The sequence below is a fragment of the Myotis brandtii genome, unplaced genomic scaffold (genome assembly GCF_000412655.1).
Source record: "Myotis brandtii unplaced genomic scaffold, ASM41265v1 scaffold17, whole genome shotgun sequence".
Classification (NCBI taxonomy): domain Eukaryota; kingdom Metazoa; phylum Chordata; class Mammalia; order Chiroptera; family Vespertilionidae; genus Myotis; species Myotis brandtii.
In genome coordinates, this window is record NW_005356259.1 from 7,329,232 (window position 1) to 7,342,806 (window position 13,575).

Consider the following 13,575-nt stretch of genomic DNA (forward strand, 5'->3'; position numbering starts at 1 on the left):
TGGTGCTGGTTCTCAGCAGGAGGCCTCAGTTCCTCTCCATGGGGCCTCTGTAGGACTGCTGGAGTGTCCTCATCGCTCGGTTCCTGGCTTCCTCTGGAACAATCAATGCAAGAGACCAAGGCAGAAGTTGCAATGCCTCTCATGACTTAGCCTCAACAGCCATACGTCACCACCTCCACTGCACTCTATTGGTCATACAGGCCAGCCCTCATTCAATATGGGAGGGGGCTATACAAGGGCAGCAGTGCCAGGAAGCAAGCATCATTGAGGACTGTCTTGAATGCTGGTAATCACAAGGGCTTGTACAGTACCTACCTAAGTGGTAGCTGCTAATAGGATTATTATTTGCTTCGTATCATCTATACACACACACACACACACACACACACACACACACAGAACCATTCCTTTCCCTTTGCTCTAAAGTGTCCAGTCATTGCTGTTCTTCTCCCAAATCTCGTGGTCTCCCGGTCCCATGGTAATGTCAGAAAGGACAGCACCCTGTGGCCTCACAAGGGTGACTCAAATATTCTGACACTTTTTCCTCTTCCAGTTCTTTCCTCATTTATATAATTAGAATCCTCCCAGGCACGTCTTGATTTCGCTGATGACTTGAATGTCACAGTCAGCCAGGATCTGCAGGACATAAGCAATCACCGCAGCAGGAAAGATGCTGACTTGCAGTTTGTGATGCAGCCCTGCTGGGCAGAGAGCCGTGAACCAGGTCACCCCTGGGACAACAGCAGAGATGGTGCTGGAAATAAAATGTCCATTAAAGGGTCAACTAGAGCAGTGGTCGGCAAACTGCGGCCCCTTGAGTGTGGCTCTTCCACAAAATACCACGTGCGGGCCTGCACGTACAGTGCGATTGAAACTTCATGGCCACACTCAAGGGGCCAAAGAGCCGCATGTGGCTCATGAGCCGCAGTTTGCCGACCACTGAACTAGAGAAGTGTGCCCTCCCTTGGGCTGTGCTTATCAGCAGCAGGCCAAGCACCTGGTTCACTGGAAGCCACTGTGACCATGACTTTCCCTGTATTGTCAGAGTGGATGCTGCTCGCTCAGTGAGGCTCAGGTGGGCTAGTGATAGGACGGCTGAGGACATCTGAGTGGCAGAAGTTGCCAGTTGTTTCCTGATGTCATTTCTTCCCTTCTTCTACAGGAACAGAGCCCCTAATCAATAGCTGAGAACAAGGTACCCCAAAATAGAAACCATATTTGTCAGGCTCCCTTAATAAAATTCTGGCCAATGGGACATCAGCAGAGGTCATACGTGCAACTTCTGGAGAGGGACCATGCCTTTTTCCTCCCCCTCCTCCTCCTCCTCCTCCTCCTTCTTCCTGCTTGCTGGGATCCTTATTAAATGACTGGACCACCTGGAGCCGTTTTGGACCATGAAGTGACCTTGGGAATGGATGCCGCTTATGACAGAGCAAAAAGGTAGAAGAACCCTGGGTCCCTGACACCAGAGCGCTCCCTTGCAACTCTGGGCTGCCTGCCTCTAGATTTCTTGTACATTAGAAAGAGATCAACGTTTAGTTGTTTTTTTTAAAAGCCATTCTTACTTTGTTTGCTTTCTTTTTTTTTTTGTGACAAACCGATACCCCAGCTCACACAGGTTCCTATTGCAGTGGCCATGATTACAGTTCTTGCACATGGTCTGCCACCAGGGTATGCACCTGCCTGCTGCGGGAAAGTCTGCAGAAATGACCCCAGTAGGAAGAGGGTAAACCATCAGTTATAGTCTCATGTAACACTGGTTGAGCTGCCCTACTATGTACAAGGCACTGTGGAGGAGGTCAAGCAGTTGTCTACAGAGTTTACTGTGGGTTACTCCTCCATCTTGGGCCCTCCGTGACCACCACTCTGCTCATCCATTTGTTCTTTCATTTATGCATTCATCTGTCCAACAAGTACTTATGAAGAACTTCCACATGTCAGGCATGATATGAGGTGTCAGCATCACAATGACAGCATCCCATCTAGCAAATAGAAAGGACCCGTGAGGCGCAGTACAGAATGGAGGAGTTCTATAGGCAGAAGGGGACAGGATGAGGAAGTTACTAGCAAAATGTGAATGACTTCAGGCAAAGCCACCTTCCTTTAGGGGGAGGTAGGAGGTCTCCCAGGCAGATTACCTGACTAGTGCTGAGCAGGTAACTCCATGTTGTCTGTTTAAGATCACATTCCTGGGAGAGGCTGAAACTGTAACCAGGTTAGGTATTAGGCTTGGTTTGGGGACATGGGCTTAGCACAAGTGACTCTATTTGGGGCCTGTTGAGTCTTTTTAACACTTTCTTTCTCAGATTAAAACAAAGAAAACTGTTATCACAGCCAGGATTCCCATATCTGTTACAAAGGGGTAAAATTAAAGGGACTATAATTTAGTTGAAAAAAAACACAAAAAGTTGCTGAAATTCAGTTCTGCTGAGTCCTCATACATTAAAGTGTGTGTGTGTGTGTGTGTGTGTGTGTGTGTGTGTGTGTGTGTATATGGTATGGTCACACACAGGCACACACAGATTTAATTATTTATATAGGGGAGGGCGTATGCCTAAGGGATTTACATACACACAAATATGTGTGTATTGATATGTGTATATTTCAAAACAGAACAATATAACCACTTCTTCTCCAGCTCCAGACTGATATTTCCTACAAAAATGTTAAATACTATTAAAAAATATTAAAATAAATAAATACTTATTTTCCTGGTTTTCACAGACATTGCTGATCTATACCTGGCTCTCTGAAACAAACCTGTGCCCTAAAACAAGAATAGGTGAGGCTGCTGGCAGGGGTGCTGGGGAGCCAGCAGAGCAGTTACAATCGATTAGAAGGTGGACACTGGCAGCTGATTCCTTGCCAGCTCTCCCTGCCACCCTCCACTCCCCTGGAAAGAAAACCTGCATATGGAGATCCAGCGACTCCCTTCTTTGAATTCATATCCGTAGGAAAGACATAAAGAGGTTTCAATTATGTTTTAAAATTCAGTCGTACTCGAAATTTCTCAAGGCAAGGAGCCATGCAGGACTGCAGTTGGACGATGAAGTTGTAATCAGATCATCTGGCCTGTCTGCCTCCAGCGAGGCTGTCACTTCCCGACAATGAGTTCCCTGGAGTTTTCTGGCTTGGAGTCGAGCCCCTGGGACACTGCCTTACTGGTAAGCAGACCATGAAATGAGGCAGAGGAGCGCTCGCTCTCGCTCTGGGTTTTTCTTTTTCCCCAACGTAGTTCCATCTGCGGTTTGTGTCAGTTCTAATAAGCGTAGTTAGAAGTCAAACCATCCCGCCCTCCAGCCAAATCTTAACAAGGAGAGAAGGTGGAAAGTCCGCATTAGGTCCTTTGTGTTTTTTAAGTTCCTCACCCAAGGATAATTTTCCATTGATTTTTAGAGAGAGTGGTAGGGAGGGAGGAGAGATGATAGATAGATAGATAGATAGATAGATAGATAGATAGATAGATAGATGAATAGAGAGAGATGAGAGACACATCAATTGGTTGCCTCCCACAGGCACCCTGACCCAGCCTGCAACTGAGTTACATGCCCTTGACTGGGAATCAAACCCATGACCCTTTGGTCTGTAGGCTGATGCTCTAACAACTGAGCAAACCCTGCCAGGACTATTAGGTCCATTTTAAAACACATCAAACATTTTTCAGAAAAGTAATTTAAACTGTGGTGGAATCCCTATCATCCCTAATACTTCGCCCGATTCAGAGTTTTTGAACATCAGTTGGAAAGAGCAAGTCATCAGGAAACCCTGACTAGGCCCAGCCCTGATGCTAATTAAGCAACTGGGAGGGCAGGTCACTGTATCCTGGTGGCCTGTTCCTCTGACAATAATAATACGTGGATTTCCCATCTAACTCATGGGTGTTGCCACTGTAAGAACCAACTGAAGTAACAAAAGTATTTTGGAAATATACAATGCCAGGTATTTATCACCGCTGGCCTGGTTTATTTGAGTTGCTTGAGAAGATATAGAAGGAGGGGAAAGACAGATTTTAGTCAACTAGCTGCTCCCCACATCCTTCTGAGCAGATACAGCCTAATTCTTCTCTCTCCACGCAAACCCGTGGGTTCTGAAGTTCTGTTTGGCTCTTGCTCCAGCTTCTAAATACCTCAAGGGAAGCAGATGCTATCCCACCCAGGTAATTTACTCCCCAGTTTAGAAATCCTCATTATCTGGGAGTTCTTTCAAGGTCTACCCACTGCCCCTTGCAAGTAAATTAATTGCCTCTTATTTTGATCTCGGAGGAGATAGAGATGAGCTCCTTCACCAGGGCCTGACCTTGAAGGGTTTTAGATTCTTCCTCAGCTGCTGTGTTTTCTTTTTTCTCTCTCCAGTGGAGGAAAGGCAAGAATTTATTGCATATGCAGTTAAAAGAAATGTCAACAACTTATTTTATGTGCAGTAGAAAAGATAATCCTGCAAGAACGGAAGACTCAGAATGAGGCTAAAGACAGGCTTGGCGGTAAAGCAGATGTGTAAGTGTGGCCAACATAGCAACAGCCATAGTGGCACCTCCAGGAGCTGTGCAGGAGTTGCCATCTGATGCCCAGGTAAGACGACTGAGGGAGGGTAGATAAAAGAAACACTAGCCCGTCCAGCGTGGCTCAGTGATTGAGCATCAACCTATGAACCAGTAGGTCACTGTTCGATTCTCAGTCAGGACACTGCCTGGGTTATGGGCTCAATCCCCAGTGTGGGGTGTGCAGGAGGCAGCCGATCAATGATTCTCTCTCATCATTGATGTTTCTATCTCTCTCCCTCCCTCTCTGAAATCAATAAAAATATTTTTTTAAAAAATAAAAGAAAAACAAGACTGCATGTTGACAGTTATAGACCCATAGCACTGGCGCTCTGAAAACCATCGGACTTGTCATTGGCCCGACCAGCGCAGGGACCAGGCATGTTCTGTTTTCCAGAATCTTCTTTTGTAAGACTTGAGAATGCTCTGAAGTCACTCAGCAAACAAGGCTCAGGGGCATATATTACCACCACCGTATTTTACATAAAAGACATTCAAATACAGCCGCGATTCACTTGCATCAGTAGAAGGTATAGCGCCTACTGAACACCTAGGTTATATGGTCCAGCCTATTGCTCTGGATCTCTAACAAGTTGAAATAAAATCTAAAACCTTTATTACCAGTGCTTAGAATGTCTGAGGGATTTCAAGCACCATCACTTTTTTAGATAATAGACTAGCAATTTTTAACCTTAAAAAAGTAATCTTGAGGCATAAATCTAGCTCCCTCGGGTCGCCCAGGTTGTGCTTGCAAAGAAAGCTTTCTGGATGAGGCATAAATGGGATTTTACATCATTGAGGGTTCAGCTTCATAACTTTCTCCCAACTGTTTTGAAATACAGTCTGCTCTCCCTATTAATGGGTTCTACATCCACAGATTTAACCAACCTCTGATCAAAAATATTTTTTAAAAAAAGTTACATTGATGCTATGTAGGTAGGCCTACAACGGTTGTGTCTATCCTAAATAGACATTTTTTCCCTTGTCATTTTCCCCTAAAATATACTGTCTGACAATTGTTTATATAACCTTTGCATTATATTGGGCACTATAAGTAATGTAGAGATGATTTAAAGTAGACGGGAGGATGTGTGTAGATTACATGCAACTATGATGCCATTTTATATAAGGGATATAGGCATCCTCAGATTTGGGGATCGTCTTGGGCACCCAGGAACCAATCACCTCTCTGTAAGGAGGACTGACTGTATTTAGTCTAATAATGAAACAGAAAGAGAGAAGAGACATTTTTGTTATGTAAATCATGAACACAAAAAGGAAGACTTTTTGGTATTCCACTTCCTTCCAGAATGTGCTGGGGGACGTAGGTGTGCACCTGGGCCCCTGCTTGCATTTCTTTGCCTGATAGTGACCAGGGAGAGAGAAGAGGAGAGAGGAAGGGCCGAGGGTCCCCGCAGCCACCTAGCAGACCACCACACACTCCTTGGCGTCTCTCACTCAAGTGTCCCGCAGCCCTGGACCTGTTAAATGGCAAGTGTCACATGCAAAACTTACTTCTGCAAAAAGTTTTATGCAAACTTAAAGCAGGGAGTCAACAAGAAAGGGAGAGAGGCAGAGGGCAAGCAGGGAACTCCGAAAAAAGGCCTCCTGCTGAAAAAAAAATCCCATTTTAAGAACAAATTAGTTTGATGGCAAATTGGTGGTTCTGTCGTATGGAGTTGAGTTTTAGCCTGGCCGCCTCGAGGAGCAGCTTGACAGACTTCAGGCTGCCTGCTCACAGCCCAAAGCCTCGCCAACAGAAGACACGGCTGGGCTGGATGCAGATGTGGCCCCCTGCACCCTGACACACTCAATCTCCACCCTACCCCCCTGTCACCCCATGTGCCGGCAGGTGACAGGGACTTGGCAGGCCCCACTCTGGCTTTGGCTTGAATTCCTTCATCATGGACCTGCTCCTCACACTTCATTCTGGCCCATGAAACTTTAAGTGTCAGCCTCCCATCGGCTGTCTCTCCACCCTCACCATCCGGAGGGGCAGGCCTGGCCTGAAGCAGACAGCAAGCAGCATCTCTGCGGGTGAAATGGGTACTTGGAGTCAATAGGTGTGATTAAAAGGCCCAACTCTCTTCTCTCCCCATTTCTGGCACTGGTCTGCCAAGCCCATCTCGTGGGGAAATTGCCTGGTGATTGTGTGACATCTAGGAAAGGATAATAGCACGCTTCCCCTTCTCTTGTGAAAAGATAGTGTCAGGAAGGAGGGAGAGATGGAGGGCAGGAGGGAAGTGCAGCTGACACCGCAGTCGCTGTCTTGCTATCTTTGGATGCTGCCAGGCGCATGAAGCCTTGTGCGCTTCTGCTAAACGGGGGTGAGCAGCTGGGCAGACCGTCAGGGAGCTGGCAGCTGGCAGTGATTCAGAGGCACAGAGCTTGCTCAACCAGAGGCTTTATAAGACGGGCGCAGCACAGGGAAGTGGGCAAGGGATGGCTCATCAGGAAGCAATTGTGAAATAGGACCTGTTTAGGTTGGTGACAGCTCCTGGTGGGAGAGGGAGCGTGCCTGTTGTTAAAACTGAAGAGGACAGAGTGTGCGGCGCTCCATGGCGGCATTGCCGGCCCCATCTAAGGCCCAGAGCAGGCGGCCCTGTGTCAGGAACAAAGTGCTTTAGACAGACAGACAGACGCAGGATCTGCATGGACAGAGCCTGAGCTGCAGAGGCCCAACATGTTGATAATTGAGTGAGTGCCCAATGCAAGGATCGGGAGATGAATTACAGAGAAAACACAGCAACATGGCAGAAAATGTAGACAATGAAAGGAGGAAATGCATGGTATTCTACCTCCCTAATGAAGGTATTTTCATCTGGCAGATGCCTTGCTAGCCTTGCGCACACACACGTTTATAACATGTTCAGTGCACCCAGAATTTCACACTGCTTTTTTTCACTTGGCCTATGTATCAGCATTTCCCAGCGTTACTTCATGCTCTCATCACTGATGATAGCTATAAAAGATTTCACCTAATGGGTCTACCATAATTTACTAAACCGTTTCTCTATTCTGTAAGTAGATGGCTTTCTTTTTAAAAATGGCGTTACTGAGGTGTGATTGGTATCGAATAAGTTGCACAAATTGAAAGTGTGCCGTTTGATAAGTTTGATATATGTAGCACCTGTGAAACCATCCCCACAGTCAAGGTAAAAACATACCCATCACCCCCCCCCCCCAAAAAAAAGTTTCTTCTCCCTCCCTCTGGGTCATTTCCCTGAGGTAGACTGTAATGCCTCCTTATGTTCACGGGCTTTTATATCGCCCCTTTCCTTTGAATTTGGGCTGCCCTGGGATCTGTTTTAAGCCATAGAATGTGGTAAAAGTGACACCATTCTAGTCTCAGGCCTGAGCCTTAGAAAGTCCTGGCAATTTATGCACTCTTGAAGTGTTTCTTCTTGGAAACTAGTTGCCATGCCATGAGGAAGCTCAAGCAACCACGTAGAGAGGACCCTTTGTCCACCAATAATGAGCCACTCCAGGCCTCCCAGTGCTTGATCCCACACCACACGAACCACGTTAGCCCGCTCCTCCCACAGAATCCTAAGAAACAGGAAATCATTTTTGTTCCAGCTGCTAAATTTTGGATCGATTTGTTACACAATCATCAGTAAGTAAAATAGGCTGATAATGTAGCAGTTATTGCTAAAATAGGTTCCCATTCTTTGAGAACCCCATGCAAGGGTATGAGAGAGGTGAGGCAGGAGTTTTTTCCAATCCCATGTTCCTCTCCAGTTATGACCTCGCTGTTGGCTCCTTGAGAAGATCACTAGACCCTCCTTCCACCTGCCTCTTGGGTGGGGGACACAAGAGCAAGCTGAAGGGAGGATCTGGGGCATGTTTTGGGGCCAGAAAAGAAGCAAGTGACTTCCTGTGGGTCTGTCCCAATGTTACACTTTGGGACACTCCCTGGAGGTGGGGACACAGCCCAAAGCAGCCCAGGGCACCCCTATTCACCCTCGCCGGGCAGCAGCACTCACAGAATGAGCGTGCCAAGGTTCCTTTCCTCTTGGAGTGCGAGAGGCTTTGGGAGATCATTCTCCCCTTCATACCATCGTGCGTGCTTATCCTGGAGAAGTGCCCCCGCGTGTTTACCCACTGCCCACGGGTGGACACCTGAGCTGTGTCCAGTTACCAGTTCCCCTGGATAAAGCTGTGAACATTTGTGTCCCAGTCTTAGGGTGGGCACACATTTTCACTGTTCTGTGTATATACCTAGGAACGGAATGACAAGATCATAGAGTAGGTGAATATTGAATTATTAAAAATATTTATCTACTAGATAGACTGTTGTTTTTATTTTATGTTTTTAAAATATAGATTTTTATTGATTTCAAAGAGGAAGGGAAAGGGAGAGAGAGATAGAAACATCAATGATGAGAGAGAATCATTGATTGGCTGCCTTCTGCAAGCCTCCCACTTGGGATCGAGCCCACACTCGGGGCATGTGCCCTTGACCAGATCAAACCCGGGACCCTTCAGTCCCCAGGCTGACACTCTATCCCAGGGGTCCTCAAACTACGGCCCGCGGGCCACATGCAAATACAAATATTGTATTTGTTCCCGTTTTGTTGTTTTTTTACTTCAAAATAAGATATGTGCAGTGTGCATAGGAATTTGTTCATAGTTTTTTTTAAACTATAGTCCGGCCCTCCAACGGTCTGAGGGACAGTGAACTGGCCCCCTGTTTAAAAAGTTTGAGGACCCCTGCTCTATCCACTGAGCAAAACCAGCTAGGGCAGACTGCTGTTTTTAAAGAGCAGTTTTAGGTTCACAGCAAAATTAAGCAGAAAATACAGAGAGTTCCCATATACCCCTAAAGAAACACACCCACAGCCTCCCCCCGCCGCTAACCTCCTACACCAGAGGGTGGATTTGTAACAACGGATGAGTCTACATTGATGCATTATTATCCAGCAAAGTCCACAGTAGAGAGGGTGCAGGGCAGGAAAAAGTTTTCCTTGACCTTCTTGGAGTCCCTGGCTGGGCCTGGAAATTAAACTGACAAAGACAGATGAGCAGGAGAGAAGCACGCACGCTTACTTAATGTGTTTTACGTGACCTGGGAGCCTTCATAAGGAAATGAAGATCCAAAGGACCAGTCAGACGTGAGTGTTCTTATGCTGGTCGATGACGGTGGAGGAATGTGGTAGGTCCCTCCGATGAGGTCAGTGTAGTCAACTGGGGGAAACTGAGCAAGGCCTGTTCATTAGGGCTGTTCTAAAACCACACTCTTTCCCCCTAGGAATAGAGGTCCCGCCCACATGAGGGTTTTATGACCTGTTTCAGGGGTGAAGGAGGGAATCAGAGTGACCTTCCTGATTTGGCTGTTTTCAGATTAAAAGAAATATGCCAAGATGCCATATTTTGGGTTTAGTAGGTCCGGATTCCCATCAAGGGCAAGAGAGAGAAAGAGGAAGGAAGAAAAATAGAATAAAGGCAGGCAAACATCTGGGAATGTTCTTGCTTTCAAACCCAGGAGCAAAATTCGGTGTTATAAAAATCTATTAAAAATACACCAGCCCATCTCCAGCCCTAGAACTGTGAATTCTCAACTGAATAAGGAAGTGTTTCATTTCATCTCCTTTGCATATTAATGTCATGCAAATACCAGAATGCTGGGAAGCGCAAGGGGCGTGGGGAGTGCCACCAGCCGTAAACACTTGATTAAAAAGTTGAACACAGCCTATCAAAATGTGAAAGGGCACAAAGATAACGGGTGAGGAGACTTAAGGTCTGATGAAACACAGAGTCAGTTTATTCCAAAGACCTAAGGACAGACAGAAATGTTGCAACAGACAGACAGCAGCAGGCTAAGTGGGCGGTAAAGACAAGACACGTCTTTGTTTAAAGTTTGCTTGAGATCAATGTCAGTGGATGTAGTGATCTGCGAGGCGGGAAAACATTGGCAGGAAAAGCGCTGACAGGGTTGTCTGCATGCTGCACAGAGAAGAGCTGGAGGAAACACACGTTTTCACACCATGCCACCAAGAGCCCGCTGAAAAGCGAAAGCCAGCCTTAAAACTCACACTGCATGAATGGTTTCTTTCTGCAGCTTTGCTGAAGACTGGAGTGTTATTTAAGTGCTTTCTGTTCATAAAAGAAAAAAAACAGTTTTGTTTTGAATTGACTTCACTATTAGATACTCAGGGCATTGTCCATCACGTCCGCCGAGCTCAGCTTTTGGACGGAATGTCTGTTGAATGCTATAGGTTTCCTGGCCATGTTGGCTTGCCTTTCTCCCAGCAGCTGTCTCCCACTCCTGGCTGGCCTCTGCTTCTCGTCTGTCTCTGCCAGCCATGCAATTGTTCTGATGGTTCAGTCTACCTGGTGTTCACTAAAATTTAGAGAAAGAATAGGCAGTGGATTAAGGAGGCACCACCGGGGCTGGTGGCTTACACGAATGAGTACAGCAAGGGATGTGAGGTTGGGGACAAACTAGAAGCCAGGGCTCAGGCTGGAGGGGGACGCCACTCAACTGCAAGAGAAGCTGAAAAGGCAGACTTCCTATGAAATTCCTTGATTCTTTTCTACCAGCAAGTAATTGAAAAAGAATGAATACTGTGAGGGGCAAATGGGATGTGTCAGGGGCGACATCCAGTCTCCAGTTCTCCCCTGTACAATGTCTAGACTAGGGAAAGCTGGTAGGCGAGTGGAATCACGGCACGGCATATGGTGGGCTCGGGGTGCCAAGAAGCACGTCTTGGCGCTCACTAAAACTAACATGTCAAGAAGCTGCATTAATTTTTACAAAATAACATCATCCATCCCATTAGTCAATTTTAATTTTGTTGGCTTGTTGTTTGGTTTCTACTTATTTGTAAGCCCACCTTTGGTTTTATGGTAGTATGAGTATTTGTTGATATTTAAGAAATATCCTAATTTAAATAATTTAAGTCAACAGTGGGAATCTGTAAGATAGTCTCTTTCTCAAGTCTGAGAAATGATGTCCTATCTCATCTCATCTTTACACAAATCCCTAGGGATGTGAATAATTATTCACATTTTTAACCATAAGAAAATTGGAAACGCAAAGAGGTTCAGCAATCTGCTCAAACTCACCCAGCTAGTAAGAGGCAGAACTGGGATTTGAACCTGGTCAGCACTGACTCCAAAGCCCATGATTTCCACCCTGACTCCCAAACCAGCAGCACAGGACTTGTGAATGACGCTATCTATGCCTCTCCCACCCGAGTCCTCTCACTGTGCTTTTGACCACTGCCATCTGCCCAGCTGAAGCTACACACCCTCAGCATTTAGAGCAGCGGTTCTCAACCTGTGGGTTGCGACCCCTTTGGCGGTCGAACGACCCTTTCACAGGGGTCGCCTAAGACCATCCTGCATATCAGATATTTACATTACGATTCATAACAGTAGCAACATTACAGTTATGAAGTAGCAACGAAAATAATTTTATGGTTGGGTCACAACATGAGGAACTGTATTTAAAGGGCCAGAAGGTTGAGAACCACTGATTTAGAGAGATCCAAGGTCTCAGAGGGACCTGGAATTCAGGAGGGTTTAGGAGGAATCTGCGATCAGAATTACTATCAATGATCTCTCAGTTACATTGCTCATCACTATGCTTTTTGGGGTCTGGGTCATATAACCACCATTTACAATCTTGTTTTTATAGGTAAATATCACCTATGTTCCAATAAACATCTGGAACTAGCTGAATGTCACCTAAACTGCCTGTGTCAAGATCAGGTCTGGTTGGTGAGGAACCTTCTGGGTTTGTGTCTCTTATGGGCGGAATAGCTTTTTTCTTTGTCGTGCACCCCACTTGTGGCTTGGTCTGCTGCTGTAGGAATGAATGCCTGGGAGATGTGAAAGTTTTAGCACAGGTTCATCAGTGTACTTGGGCAGTGGGACCGCTGGATTAAGCCACACAAAGGAAAACATGGGGAGGAAATACCGTAAAACGTTAACAGTGGCCGTCTCAGTGTGTAGTATTAGGGGAGGTTTACATTTTCTCCTTTATACTTTTCTACAATATCAAAACAATACATTGCTTTTGATATAGTAAAAAATTATTTTTGGATGAAATAAAAAGGAATTTATGGGGGGGGAAATCCACTCCTCACAGTGGGGAAAGAGCACTGTTGCCACACACAGCCATCTGCTACATCTTCATAAGTGTCCCACAGTGTGAGGAGGCGACAGGAGCCACAGATTGCATGTGGAGTGAAATGGGGACACTTGCGACAGCTGGGAGTGCTGCAGGGCGCTTGTTAAAGGTGTCAGCAGTGACACACTTCTTTGTTTCTCCTGGTTGACTCAGATCCAGCTCTGAGCACTTGAACAAGAAGTTATCCACATCAGCTTATCCACAAGCAAGTAAAGAGGGAGGGGACTCAGGTGACTTCTCCCAGATCTAAGGTAATCTTGATGGATTCCTGTTTGAAGCTGAAGTGTTGACTAGGAGACTCTCCAGGGCCCAGGCTACAATTCTCACTGGTCACCTTCCAGGCAGTGTGACCTCAGTCGGAGCAGGAGGAAAACTCACCGAGGTGTGTAAAAAGACATGAGCTATCTCCATGCCTTGGCGGCCCACCCCAAGGAGGGACTTGGCTTCAATAAATATCTTTAGATTTTAAAATATATGTCTATGTTCTGCCCTGGCCAGGTGGCTCAGTTTGTTGGGGTGTCATTCCATTCACCAAAAGGTTGCAGGTTAGATCCCCAGTTCAGGCGCATATGCGAGGCAACCAATAGATGGTTCTCTCACATCAGTGTTTCTCTCTCTTTCTTTCTCTCTCTCTCTCTTAAAATCAATAAAAACATATCCTCAGGTGAGCTGTGTCTACAGACAGAACACATGGATACTGGTGGTCACCAGGAGTCTCTGTCTTGAACCCCTAACTGGCTCGTTCTTGTTCTTTTTGTTTTAGTTTATTCTCCCTGGATAGAGCATATAATGGCCTGCTTATAAGCCCACACCAGGTTACCGATCAGCCTATGGTTGTTCATCACAGGCTCCTGTCCTCAAAGCTGCCAGGCTGAATTTTCGGCAGAAGAAGGGAAAGTGA

At 46.2% G+C, this 13,575-nt stretch overlaps 1 long non-coding RNA gene and 1 other non-coding gene across 2 annotated transcripts in view; both read right to left on the reverse strand.

The window, feature by feature from the left end:
* Nucleotides 1–13,575, reverse strand: part of LOC102264201 — a 128,544-nt gene that overhangs the window by 94,175 nt on the left and 20,794 nt on the right. The window lies entirely within an intron of this gene.
* Nucleotides 10,273–13,575, reverse strand: part of LOC106725538 — a 12,304-nt gene continuing 9,001 nt past the window's right edge. The window contains exon 2 of the long non-coding RNA XR_001361423.1: nt 10,273–10,880. This is a non-coding gene — a long non-coding RNA (uncharacterized LOC106725538). The remainder of the gene's footprint in view (nt 10,881–13,575) is intronic.